This window comes from Thamnophis elegans, chromosome 11 (genome assembly GCF_009769535.1).
Source record: "Thamnophis elegans isolate rThaEle1 chromosome 11, rThaEle1.pri, whole genome shotgun sequence".
NCBI lineage: Eukaryota > Metazoa > Chordata > Lepidosauria > Squamata > Colubridae > Thamnophis > Thamnophis elegans.
This window is the reverse complement of record NC_045551.1, coordinates 9,635,515-9,644,617: the sequence shown is the minus strand read 5'-3', so window position 1 is coordinate 9,644,617 and position 9,103 is coordinate 9,635,515. Positions and strand designations below refer to the sequence as shown.

Genomic DNA, 9,103 nt, shown 5'->3' with positions numbered 1-9,103 from the left:
TCTTTTTATAATATATACATATATATATTTATAATATATACATATATATATATAGAGAGAGAGCCAAGGTGGCGCAGTGGTTAAATGCAGCACTGCAGGCTACTGCTAGATCAGCAGTTCAGCGGTTCAAATCTCACCGGCTCAGGGTTGACTCAGCCTTCCATCCTTCCGAGGTGGGTAAAATGAGGACCCAGATTGTTGGGGGCAATATGCTGACTCTCTGTAAACCGCTTAGAGAGGGCTGAAAGCCCTATGAAGCGGTATATAAGTCTACTGCTATTTATACATTTATATGTACACACACAAAGAGAGACAGAGAGACAGAGAGAGACAGAGACACACACAGAGAGACAGAGAGAGACAGAGAGACACACAGAGAGAGACAGAGAGACAGAGACACACACAGAGAGAGAGAGAGAGAGAGAGAGGGAGGGAGGGAGAGAGAGACAGAGAGAGAGAGACACACACACACACATACACAGAGAGACAGAGGGAGAGAGAAGGAGAGAGAGAGGGAGGGAGGGAGGGAGAGAGAGAGAGAGAGAGAGAGAGAGAGCACACTAACAAGACCAGGTGGTTAGACACTTTTAGGCTCCATGAATCTGATGATTTCTTTTCATCTTTAATTCTTCATTGGTAGTACTTCCCCAAAAGGAGTTAGTGAGGATCTGAGGAGCCTTCTGGGACTCATAATCCCTGCTCAAAGAGGTCTTTATATAGAATTGTCTTGGATACCAGTTGCACCTTTCCTGGGTCAAGTGACTGGTGGACCCTGGTCATTTCCTAATCAGATTACAGCAACGTGCTCTACATGGAAATGCCCTTGACAATCACTCAGAAGCTTCAAATGTGCAGAAGATGGCAATGCATACAATTTTGGATGCTCTAAAACAGTGGTTCTTAACCTGGGTGATATCACCCCCCAGGGGCGATTTCGTTTCTCGGGGGGGGGATGGAATGAAAAGGGACAATGCGGGGGCAAAAGAATGAAAGGGTGATATGGGGGCGATGGAGCAAGAAGTTTTGGGGATACTTTTGAAACTTTTTTCGTACAGTGAACTGCTGTATATCTGTCGTTCAAAAACATCAGATTGCTCACTATTGGAGGATTGAACTGTGTTTTAAAATGTTCCTCCAGCTAGCTTCAGTACAGAATGCTGTATATATGTGAATACGCATCGCTCATCTTCATGCGCATTGCGCAACAGCCTCTATCACTCTACCCATACAGTGGCGCGCCATTGACCAGAATGGGCAGTGATGGAGGGGTGAGCGTTTCTTTCAAAACATCGCATGCTGAGTGGCTGTCTCCTGTGATGTCAGCTGTAATGTCAATGGAACTATTGAAACTAGGTTTATTGACGTCCATGTCTGTTTTATAGTGTTCCAGTGCAGTCAAAAATTTAATTTTCAGTTAGTGCCTTTCATTTCGAAGACCTCTCAACATGGTCAAGAAGAGGAAGTGTCACCAATATTCGACGGAATACCTAAAATTGGGATTCATTCCATCTCCTTTCAACGTACAGCTTCCGTTTTGTCTTTGTGAGAAAACATTTTCAAATGAAGTGATGAAGCTTTCCCGATTGAAAGTCCATTTGGTAAGAATTCATTCGGATAAAGCCGACAAACCAGTATCGTTTTTCCAATCCTTAAAGGCCAAGTTTGAGAGTCACAGCACTGTTGAGAAGTTATTTGGAAAATCGTCACTCAATGCCGACAAGGGGCTCATTTGTTCCTACGAAGTATCTTTGTTGATAGCAAAATGTGTCAAACCTCACACTATCGGAGAAACACTGATTTTATCAGCAGTGAAACAGATTGTTGCCACCATGTTGGGGCTCAGGGCAAGCACTTTCATGCAATTGATTCCTTTGAGCAATGCCACCGTATCAAAAAGAATTGATGAAATGGCTGCTGAAGTGGAAGAAAGGCTTATGGACACCTTGAAAAGTACAGAATTCATGATGCAGATTGATGAGTCAACGATTCATGAAAATGAAGCCTTGTTATTGGCTTATGTCCATTTCATCAACGGAAATAACGGAGATCGGGGAAGAACTGTTATTTGCTCGAAATTTAGCCACTGACACAAAAGGTTCTTCAATATTTAAAAAGGTTGAAGAGTTTTTTAATGAGAAAAACATCCCTTTGACAAAGGTCGTGGCATGTGTAACCAACGGAGCTGCATCCATGGTTGGATGATATCACAAATTTCAAGGTCATCTAAAATCGGTTGTACCTGGAGTTATGACTGTCCATTGCGTCGTTCATAGACAGCATCTTGTCTCAAAAGAATTGAGTGGCTGTTTGCACAAGTCTATATGTTACATCATTAACGCTGTGAATAAAATTAAGTCGAATGCCTTGAACAATTGACTTTTTCACAAGCTTTGTGAAGAAAATGGTGAGGAGTTTGAATGTCTCCTTTTGCACACCGAAGTAAGGTGGCTTTCAAAAGGAAAGTGTCTGCGGCAATTCGACGAACCTCTTGACACAGTTGTCGAATTTCTTGAATCCATTGATCCAAGTCTAAGCAGTTCTCATAAACTTCGATGTCTGGATGTAGCTTATCTCCCTGATGTTTTTGACAAGCTGAATGAAGTGAACGTAAAGCTTCAAGGAGATAAAATCAATTTCCTTAAGGCCAAAGGAGTAATCTGCTCATTTATTTCCAAATTGGACCTCCTTGCAAGCAATATGAATCGCTAGGAGCTGTATCAGTTCCCAAGCCTTGGTAATGAACGTCAACTCCAAGCAGAAGATTTGGACATTTTTTTTTCTGCCACTTGAAGCAACTAAAAGAAGATATGGAAACCAGATTCTATGATCTGATAAATCTGGAAGTGCTCACTTGGGTGCTAAATCCTTTCACAGCAGACTTTGCAAAACTTCATCCCAAACTGCAAGAGCCACTGACAGATCTGAAATATAACTGTGAAGCCCAATCACATTTTCAGAGTTACGGCTGTGAAGCTTTTTGGGTGAAAATGAGGAACACTTACCCAATATTGTGGGAGGAAGTCAGGGGTGGGTTTCAACCGGTTCGCGGTGGTCCCTGTGAACCGGTTGGTCGGTGAACCCGGAAGTAAGTAACTTCCGGGAACGGCGAAGGGCGCGCCCGCCCGTGGTCCTTACCCGGTTTTGATGAGTTCTGTGCTTCCACGCATGCGCAGGACGCATACAGCGCCTGCGTGATCCTACAGCAGCAGCTGGAGCGTCGCACAGACGCTAGTATGCATGCGTGCACCGCGCGCATGCACGAGGACGCCGCCGGCCCTGTTCCAACCGAACCGGTTGGAATGGGGTGAGAAACCCACCCCTGGAGGAAGTTAAGTTACTTCTTTTAGCCTTTCCACTTACTTAATGGAGAGGGCCTTCAGTGCCATCCAACAGATCCTTTCTAAGTCAAGGAACATGTTGAAAATCACTGAGCACAGCGATTTAAGAATGAGGTTAACACAAATGGTTCCAGACATCAAGAAATTGGCATTAGCTCACCAAGCACAAAGCAGCCATTTATGTTCTCTTTTTTTGCTTTTTGTTTACATACATTTTCTTTGTTAATAATTGTCTCAGCTCTTATTGTTGTATTTCCTTGCATTGGTTTTCACATTCCAATGTGAGTTTTCGGCTTCGTTTTTGAATTCTTGTTGTGCTCTGTGTCTCTTTGTATTGTACCTTTTTAACATGCACTCCAGTTCGATATTATATTTTCTCGGTTTTATGGTTTCGTTTTTTGTTGTTGTGCTCTTCATGTAAACTTTTTGTGTATATATATATATTTTTCTTCAGTTTAAGGCATTAAATTTGTCGCTCTGATTTTTGTTGCTTTCCTTCTGTAAAGATTTTCTTTGTGTCTTTTTAACCCTTTTTACAGTGTGCATGAATATATATTTTCCTCGAATCTTAATTTAGTTTCAGAGTTTTCATCTTGAAATTCTTAATTCCTGCATTGTGGTTTGATCTTATGCCCTTTTTATATTTCTTTTTGCGTCTTAAAATTCACCTGTAATTAAATCATTAAATGTTACTGTTTTTTTCGGGCATTTCATTTTCTTGCAATTGAATTTTGTTTTCAGTGGTCATTGCATTTAAGTGTCTTGAATAAAGAAGATAATAATGAAATACATGTATCACGAAGTTTGGGAGTAAAGTGATGGGTGGCATCAGAATTTTTCACACAGTTGAGATATGGGAAAAAGACTTGAAATAAATTATTTGCATCGATATGACTTGATGACAATTTTAAAGAAAACAAAAAATGTCTTTGCATACACTGAAGAATTATTTCCCTGTGTTGTGATTGAGAAGTTATGTTGGGGGAGGGGGGCGATGATAACTTCCTCAATGGCTTAAGGGGGCGATTCTTTCAAAAAGGTTAAGATCCACTGCTCTAAAACACTACCACTGCTTGAGCTACACTGCAGGTATAATTCAAGGAGTTGGTTGTTGCCTTTAAAGCCTTACACGGCAAGGAGCCCAGTTACTTGTGAGATGGTCCATCCCTGTCAGCTGCGCCAATTCCACCAAATGCAAAAGGGGGGACCTACTCCATGTCCCTTCAGTCAAAGAATGTCATCTTGCAGGACCAAGAAGTTGTGTCTTCTTTGTCACAATGACTGCCCAATCTCCATCCTGGGATTCAGATGGCCCATGCTATCTTGACCTTTGGGAAAGTTGTTAAAACTGACTTTACTCCCAGGCATGAGGGCCAGGACGTTAGTGGAGGCCAATATACTGTATGCTTAATGACTACTATGGAATTTTTAGGTAGCATTTCAGTTACTCTTTCTTGCATCGGATTATTATAAATTGGTTATAAGGTTTTCTTAAATATTATTTTATTTGCCATCTAGAGACATGAATTTAAGACTGGCAACTATACAAATGTTTTAAATAAATACATACACAAATTCGTGCACCCAGTGGTTTCCAATCTGTGAAAACTGATGTTAAATTATTCTTTATTTTAAGGTTCCATTTTCTAAAATATTGGGATATTCTTAAGTACTGCTTAATTTCTTCACAAAGGATACACATTCTATTTTTAGGGGCCAAAGGTGGTAGAGTTTGCAAAGGGCCTTAGCTTTAAGAAAGTTGAGAGAAATAGGTTTCTCCCTAGAGTGTTTGCGAAGCTTCCTGATCACCATAAAGAGAGCAATTTCCAATGTTTGAGCTTCTCTTTTGTAACCATACAAATTATCGTTACAGTTTAAAGTTTTAAAGTTGTAAACACTTTAAAAGTGTTGGTTTTTTTAATCGTTCCTTCCGAAGGTGATAAAGGTTGCAATTGCTTTGTTTTCTAAACTTTGGAAAAATAAAATGGATAAATATGTTTCTTTTGGTCTTTGATGTTTTTCTATAACATTTGTTCTTCAAACTGCTGCAATGGGCAAAGTGGGTAATATGCTGGGTAGGAAGGCAGCATTTGACAACCAGAAGGATTTGCTGGTAAGAAAGGGCAGGCCTGACACATTTCCCAGTGGGAGCTGCTAGGCAGCTGTGGAAGCAGATGTGGGAGCAGCTGAGCCAGCACTGCGCAAATGCTGGCTGTGTAAGACGGCTTACACTCACCTGATAGAAGGGCAGAGGAAATGTAACATTTAAGTCCACAAGATATTTTCCAGGAGACTGAGAGAAAAATTGCACAGTGAGAGATTTCATGAGGTATTGTTATACTGCACATGTACATTTATTGCTATGCATATGTACATGTACGTGTATTGTGTGTGTGTGTGTGTGTGTGTGTGTGTGTGTGTGTGTGTATACACATATGTCATGCAGGCCACTATCTTCCTCAGGCTGCTCCTCCAGATGAATCAGAATATTCTCATAGATGATGGCTGTATGTTTTCCAATTGAAAACATGGCTTTCCTGCACCATCACTGTGGCAGAAGCTAGCTTCTATAATTCTATGACATAGAATTATGTGCCAGTAGAATTTGTAGATGAAGTTGTAGTGCCTTGGAGTGAAATTGCTGGTAGGCAAGTGCTTCAACAGATGCATATTTCCAAGGTTTTGTTTAAAGCAGAGGGATTTTTCTGGGAATCGCTTATTAATAGGGTTGGGGGGGGGGGGAGCATGTTGGAGAAGAAATGGAAATTTAATTTCAGAACAAAAGTACCTTGAAAGTTTCCCTGACACAAAATATACCGCATTTTTCTCACTATAAGACGCACCGGATCATAAGATGCACATTAGCTTTAGAGGAGGTGTTGAAAGAAATTTCCGTCTGGGTTCAGCTCCAAGTGGAGAAATAGACACTGGAGACATGGAGGCTGCTTGGAAAGATGGTTTAACGGTGGACAGGATCACATGGCTTGAATCCTGAACAGAAAAGGTGATCACATGCTTCAATGTTGGTGGAGAAGAAGAGAAGGGCTGAAGGAGGGGCTTGCTAGGCTTTTTATAACCTGTTTAGTCCCACCTCTCTGTTTCCTGCTTCTGTGTAAGAAATGTATTCTGATTGGTTGTCAGACTCCCACGGGGCCATGCAGGGGCTACTCTCTAGGCTGTGTTTTGAATCCAGGTATGGATGAGTTCTCAGATGCCATGTGGTCACTTGAGTAAAGTTCCAGCATTCCTTCCCCCTGCAGCTGCAGTGGAGAAGTCTTTATTATGTAAAAGGGACTCGCCTGGCCTTCTCAATGGCCCATTGACAAAGTGGGGACGGGCAGGAAACTACAGGCAACTATTCTCTCTTTTAAAACATGTTTCTTTTCATATCCAGAGAAATATTCTGCCTTTTCAATATTTCCCAGGTTATTTCATTTTTCTGGGAAAGGGCTGGATGATAACTTCCTACAGAGGAAAACAAGGGGGGGGGGGGGGAAATCTGCCTCTGTCTTCCAGCATTCAGTCGGTATTCATCTGTCTACTGTCCTTGCAGCAAACAGTAAATAGCCTGGTCAGCTTAACATATGTGTGCTCTGCAGGACAGGAGGTAGCTAATTTCTTAACCAACAAATGAGATGTCCTTTTGTTTCATACAGTATTTTTCAGTGAAATGAGATTTAATTTTTGAAAAGCTGGGCCTTTGGGTTAATGTCTTGTCCATGGGACAGAAACAGAGGTGGGTTCCTACCAGTTCGCACCTATTCGGTAGAACCAGTTCGTCAAATCTATCGAACCGGTTAGAAGAGGTTCCACCAGTGGACCCAGAAAGCAGGCCACACCTACAGAAGAGGTTCCAAAAAATTTTGAAACCCACCACTGGCAAGGATCTTGTAACTTGACAGCTTTAAGACTTGCATGCTTCAATGCCAGAGTTTCTGAATAGCTACTTGAACCGACCTAAGTACTAATTCATAATTTCATATAGCAATAGCAATAGCAGTTAGACTTATATACCGCTTCATAGGGCTTTCAGCCCTCTCTAAGCGGTTTAAAGAGTCAGCATATCACCCCACAGTCTGGGTCCTCGTTTTACCCACCTCGGAAGGATGGAAGGCTGAGTCAACCTTGAGCCGGTGAGATTAGAACCACTGAACTGCAGATAACAGTCAGCTGAAGTGGCCTGCAGTACTGCACCCTAGCCACTGCGCCACCTCGGCTCCAGTCACATGGGCGGCAAACCACTCCCATTTGATCACATGGGTGGCAAGGCACTCCCACAAAGGAGGCCACACCCACAGAATAGGTTCCAACAATTTTTGAAACTCACCACTGGACAGAAAGCAACTGTTTCCATCCCACAGATACCTTTGGGAACTGGTTTTGATTTCGCTTTACTTTGCTATGACTGTGGGCTGACTCAGTTCCTCCCAGTCACAAGCTGATTTTAGGCTCATTGTCTCGTGTCCCTCTCCTCAATTACTACTGAGTGGCCCGAGGTTCCTCCCTGCCTTTGTTTTCTAAGATGTGTCTTCTTTGGATGCTCAACAACAGACTATTTCTTTGAAATGCAAAGTAAAACACTTTATGAAGAAGTTACTCCATGGAAGCAAGGCATGTCAATAAAATTCAGGCCAAAAAAAGGACAGATTAACTTGCCAATTGAAATGGGCCCCAGGATAACAGACACCCCCTCAACTCAATTTCTAAAAAGATTATGTGAAATAAATTATTAGCAGGTAAAAATAGTAATATTTTATTTTAAGTTGTAGAATTGGAAGAAACACAGTAGAGGCATCTTTCTCTTTAGTTTCCTACACCCTCCTCTATTAGAGGATTTCCATAGGATTTTACACATTTCTCTTGCACGGGTAAATCAATAGAAAGAATGAAATCCTAGAAACAATAACAGAAGGAGCATTCTGAAGAGAGTTTAACAGTCAAACCAATGATTCACAGTGATAGGCACTTAATAAAAGTCTTAAGAAGAATGAACAATAAGAATTGTACACTTTTTATCAGGTAAAGGTCAATCTTGAATTAATTTACTTAATCTCTTCAGTGGTGTGGGAAAGATCTAGCAATGCTGAAGATGCATTGGAATAACAATGAAAGAAACAGGGAGCCAGATTCAGGGGTAGAGGATGAAGATGTCCAGAAGTAAAAGTAGAAAATCAGAAGAAGTTTTTTCCCCCCTTAAAGCTACAATAATAGAAAATGCAACAAAATGGAATTTACAAAATGACATCAACAGAGAAAGACTACAGGAATATAACATGTCCGTAAGACCTTTCGTTTAGGCCATCCAGCATTCAGTGTTCATGCATGTTGCTTTCATGAATGTGATGAAAGAAATGTCCTTCTGGGTTCAGCTCCAAGGGAGGAAAAAGACAATGGAGACATGGAGGCTGCTTGGAAAGATGGTTTATTGGTGGACAGGACCACATGGCTTGAGCCCTGAACAGAAAAGGTGATCACATGTTTCAATGTTGGTGGAGAAGAAGAGAAGGGCTGAGGGAGGGGCTTGCTAGGCTTTTTATAACCTGTTCAGTCCCACCTCTCTGTTTCCTGTTCCTGTGTAAGAAATGTATTCTGATTGGTTGTCAGACTCCCATGGTGCCATGCAGGGGGCTACTCTCTAGGCTGTGTTTTGAATCCAGATTTGGTTGAGTTCTCAGATGCCATGTGGTCAGTTGAGTAAAGTTCCTTAATTCCTTCCCACTGCAGCTTTATTATGTAAAATGGACTAGCTTGGCCTTCTTGATGGC

General features: G+C 41.6%; 1 pseudogene; it reads left to right on the top strand.

Moving 5' to 3' along the window:
• The first annotated feature begins 1,445 nt into the window (after window positions 1-1,445).
• Window positions 1,446-8,499, top strand: LOC116514956 (annotated as a pseudogene).
• The last annotated feature ends 604 nt before the right edge of the window (window positions 8,500-9,103 follow it).